The sequence below is a fragment of the Oryctolagus cuniculus genome, chromosome 1, assembly GCF_964237555.1.
Source record: "Oryctolagus cuniculus chromosome 1, mOryCun1.1, whole genome shotgun sequence".
Taxonomy (NCBI): domain Eukaryota; kingdom Metazoa; phylum Chordata; class Mammalia; order Lagomorpha; family Leporidae; genus Oryctolagus; species Oryctolagus cuniculus.
This window is the reverse complement of record NC_091432.1, coordinates 103,491,667-103,496,841: the sequence shown is the minus strand read 5'-3', so window position 1 is coordinate 103,496,841 and position 5,175 is coordinate 103,491,667.

Sequence of the window (5,175 nt, the reverse complement as noted above, 5' to 3'; positions counted from 1 at the left end):
ACCTGCTCTGCTCCCTTTCTGTTTCCAACTTCTGTACATTCAAAGGAAAAATGGCTGAAATGTGGGAATTGAGATGAGACAGGAGAGTCTTACAGGTTATCACATCCAGTCTTCCAACCAGCAGATGGAATAAGAGCCCTCTGGTACTAAGAAGTAAGAGCTGTATTGCTCCTTACAGCTTGTGGTTGAGTGGCTCCAAGTCCTACCCACCTCCAAAGAGCCATGTGGTCTCTTCAGGAGCTTTTGGAAGGTTGAAGACTGATAGTGTTCCTTGTTTTGTGGCTCCTTGCTGTGTTTCATGGAAATCCTTCTCCCTGTAACTTTCATGTCTATCTCCTACTTTTGCCCTCTGGTCCTATTTATTTATTTATTTATTTTTGGAGACAGGAGCAGAGTGTGAGGGGCTGGGGGTATAAATCCATGATATCTGGAAAATGAGCTTTAATTCATACAAAAAACATTATTGTTGCCTTAATGCAATTTAAGTGTATAAGGGCTGCCATAACAAAGTGTCACAGACAGGGCTTCTTATACAACAGAAATCCATTTTTGCACAATTCTGGAGGCTAGAAGTCCCAGCTCACGGAGCTGGTAGAGTTGACTGCTTCTGAGGGCTGTGTGAGAGAATCTCTTCCATACCTCTTGCCTATTTCTGGTGGTTTGCCAGCACTCTTTGGTGTTCCTTGACTTACATGAGCATCTCTGCCTTCATGTGTGCACATCTGTGTCCAAACTTTGACTTTTTATAGGGACGCCAGTCACTGGAGCAGATTACCCTCATGCCCTCTTATCTGATTATATCTGCAGGGACTCCATTTCCAAAAAAGGTCACATTTTGAGATACTGACGATTAGGACCTTAACATGAACTTTTAGAGAAATAGTGGTGGATGCAATTCAGCCCGTAACATATACCAAGTGCTTTACATGTATTTTGTTGTTTTTATTCTCACTTGCAGGTAGGTAATGTTATTCTCATTTTAGAAATGAGAATGCTGACATAGTTCCAGACTGCACAGCATAAAGGGCAGAAACAGGATTTAGAACCTAGACACCCTGATTCTGGAACCTCAGATTCTGACTACTTCATTATATTGTCTTATTTCTTTACCTCCCCTTCTCTTTATAGTTGCAGGAAGTTTCTTGCCAGAAACAGATGGACATTAGAATTGGAAAAATTTCTATAGCAGCTTAATGCTGCCACCTCGTGGTAAGAAAAATTGCACAGCCTCCAATTTGGTGGCAAAGTTGTGTTAACATGAGGTGAGCATAGGCCTTGTTCCCTAATACACCAACAGCACCTAGCAATTCCGCTTGGTCCTGCTGTAAACCAAGCACAGGGTACATAAGAACAGAGCAGAACAGAAAAGCACAATCTTTGAGTCCCTGAAGGGTTATATATTTTGCTGATGAAAATATATGACTCTCAAGGGCTTATTCCATGATACTTTTAACAGATTTATATTTTTAAAATCTTACACCTCGTCTTACTGTATTTTGAAAAAGCAGTTTCTCCTAGTGTCTTTATTCTGATGACTCAGTCTAGTCACTATTTCTTTCTGTTGTTCAACTTCAGGATTCAGAAATAACTTAAGATTATTTAGCAATTAGTAACCATTTAGTGTGCTTTGAAAGGAAGAAAGAAAGGGCTATGTGGAATAATTGGATTTGTTGCTTCTGCATTTCTGGGTGTTCAGTTTCCTAGGCTTTTATTTGGCACCTCTGTCTTGAGCTTGCTATTTAACATTGGTTATGTTTTACTATAAGTTTGGAAATAATGTGGACATAACATACTCAGAAATAAGCTAGTGGAATGGGCATTTGGAACAATGGTTAAGATGCCATTTGGGATGCCTGCATTCCATGTCAGAGTGCCTGGGTTCAAGTCCCAGCTCTGCTTTTGAGTCTTCCTGCTAATACACACTCTGGGAAGCAGGAGGTGATGGCTCAAGTACTTGGGTCCCTGCCACCCATGTGGGACATCCAGATTGAGTTTCAGTTTCCTGGCCACGGTCTGGCCCAACCCTGGCTGTTGCGGACGTTTGGGGAGTGAACCAGCAGATGGAAGATCTTTCCCTGTCTGTCTCTGGCTCTTTACCTTTCAAATGAATACAAAATAAAATCAGATAAGAAAAATAAGTGAGAAAAAAATCATATTGAAATCAAATAATTTTAGAGCTGGAAGATACCTTAAAACTTAGGATAGATCACACAGTGTATTCACATTTTCACAGGGGATAGATGGGAAATCTTGGGCGAGAGGAGTCTGTGAACTCACTTCGTGTGGAAGGCTCATTACTTCTCCCTGTAGCCTGCAAGTGCATGGCAAAGGGGGCTCAAGGGTCGCACCTGAGCCTCGGGTGAGGGTGCTGATTGATAGCTTTATCGATGACTCATTTTAATCTTGGATCAGAGATTCTTGGACACCCTCAGCCATAACATCCTGGCCAACTGATATGTTGAGCTTAGTTGCAATGTATAGTGCAAGTATTGTGTTATCAGTAATTATAATGCCAGTGCTTGCAAATGCGTTTCCTTAAAGAATTTCCAACTACAGGAAAAGTTGCAAGCACAGACTTTTTTTTCCCATCCAGAAGTATCTGAGAGTGACTTCCTAAATGGATATCCCATTACTTCTTAATACTCTAATGTTTATTTCCTGCAAGCAAGGATGTTCTCTTAGATAACCTCAATGCAGCCATCAAAATCAGGAACTCAACACTGCTGCATTACTGCATGTAATGCTCAGCCCCATTCAGGTTTTGGCAAATGTTCCAATAGTTTCCTTTATAGGTACAGAATCAAGCTGCACCTTTAATTGTCATTTCTCTGCACTCTCCTTTTCGCTAGAGGGGTTGTCCATCTTCTGTGACTTTGAGTATTTTGAGACTTAACATTTTGGGGCAGTTATTTTGCAGAAGGTCTGTCAATTTGTTTTTGTACGGTGCTTCCTCATGATTAGATTCAGGTTATGCACTTAGGCAGAAATGTCACGACGTGATGCTGTGTTCCTGCCACTGCACCCCACTGGTTGGTTATAATTTGTCTGCTCCATTGCTGATCAGCACATTAATCATCCGATTAAGGTGGTATTTGCCTGCAGTGTTATCTTTGTAATGAGTGAGCATTTTGTGCAGGGAGATACGTTGAAATTCTGTAAATAATCCCATCCCCATGGAAATTTCACTTCATTCTTTTATTTTTTTTAAGATTTTATTTTTTTATCTGAAGCAAAGTTGTAGAGAGGAGAAGACAGAGAGAAAGGTCTTCTATCTGATGGTTCACTCCCCAAATGGCTGCAAAGTCAGAGCTTTGCCTATCCGAAGCTGGGAGCTTCCTCCAGGTCTCCCACATGGGTGCAGGAACCCAAGGACTTGGGCCATCTTCTACTGCTTTCCCGGGCTATAACAGAGAGCTGGATCAGAAGAACAGCTGGGACATGAACCAGCACCCATACGGGATGCCGGCGCTGCAGGCAGAGGCTTAGCCTATTATGCCACAGCACCGGCCCTTCCTCTTTTTTTTTTTTTGACAGGCAGAGTGGACAGTGAGAGAGAGAGACAGAGAGAAAGGTCTTCCTTTGCCGTTGGTTCACCCTCCAATGGCCGCCGTGGCCGGCGTGCTGCGGCCGGCGCACCGCGCTGATCCGATGGCAGGAGCCAGGAGCCAGGTGCTTTTCCTGGTCTCCCATGGGGTGCAGGGCCCAAGCACCTGGGCCATCCTCCACTGCACTCCCTGGCCACAGCAGAGAGCTGGCCTGGAAGAGGGGCAACCGGGACAGAATCCGGCGCCCCAACCGGGACTAGAACCTGGTGTGCCGGCGCCGCTAGGCGGAGGATTAGCCTAGTGAGCTGCGGCGCCGGCCACCGGCCCTTCCTTAATTGCTTTATATCAGTATGGATTCTTGGTTTCCTTCATTATATCCTAGGAGTTGTAACCCATCACCATAATTATTTATTTTTATGCTCAAATCACTTCACATTGATCGATGTGGGCCACTCAAAGATAGTTTTTGTGTTTCATTGACGTATCCCCATCATGCTTGCATACTTTCTTGCTTTCTGGCATGAAAATATCTTCCAAGCTAATCTTGTATTTTCTCTGTTCCAGCCTTGGAATCAACTGTTTTCAGGGAGCCCTGGTTAATTTTAGTGGAGAGTAGCATTTAGCAGCCAAGGTCTGAGTACCAGCAACAGGATAAATGTATGCATACAGGTGCATGTGGTATGTGTATAGACACTTGTTGGAAACCAGGAGGTGACACTGATGTTTCTAATTTCAGTCTAACTCCACAGGGTCCATTCCAGTGTTCTCCTTTTCCATGTCTGTCACTGCCTTCCCTGACAGTGAGATGCCTGGCTCTCCCAGCTTTAGCATGCTCATTTATTTCACCCATCCCCCTGTATGCAGCCAGTCTCTCACTGCTGCTGCTGCCCCATCCTCTGGGCTGATGCCCTCCTCACTCACCCCGGCCACACCTGCACCGGCTCTCCCCTTCACAGACATCTCCTCCCCCTGCTCAGGCCTGACACCCCTCTCTGAGCTAACATGTTCCACCTTCCCCAACCCCTGCACGAAGCTGCCTTCCTTCCTCCGACTTTAGGACCCCAGTGTTAGGAGCAGAAGGGAAGGGAAGGAAGAGGGGAGAGAGAATAGGAAGAGCTGCGTGTAATTTTAAAAAGAAACCATATCAAGTTCTCTTCTACTCTCTTATGCTGTGATCAGTCTTTTCCCTACTGGGATGTTAGTTCTGAGAGATGGCGCCTGTGTCTGTCTTACCTACCATTATATGCCTGACACTAGTGTAGTTCCTGACATAAAGTAGGTGTGCTTAAGACTTTTTAGGTAAGTGAGTGAATGAATAGCAATGAGCAAACAAAGAGACTTACAGCTATAAGTCAGCAAATATACAAAATCTACCATCCAGCTTATCCAGGCTTCAGCCTAAAATCTGCCTGTGGCCACATCTAGCATGGTGTGTAGTACCAGGTATTTTAGAAATGCCTGGTAATTAGACCCAAACATTTATCACATACTTACATGTCATCTGTCATGTGTGTCACAATGGGAAAAAGGCTTGGGAACTATGTTTTCAAATGATGAACAACCTTACTAAATTTCTAAAGGATACCACCTCAATGAATATGCTCAGTGTTCATTTTGGACACAGCACACA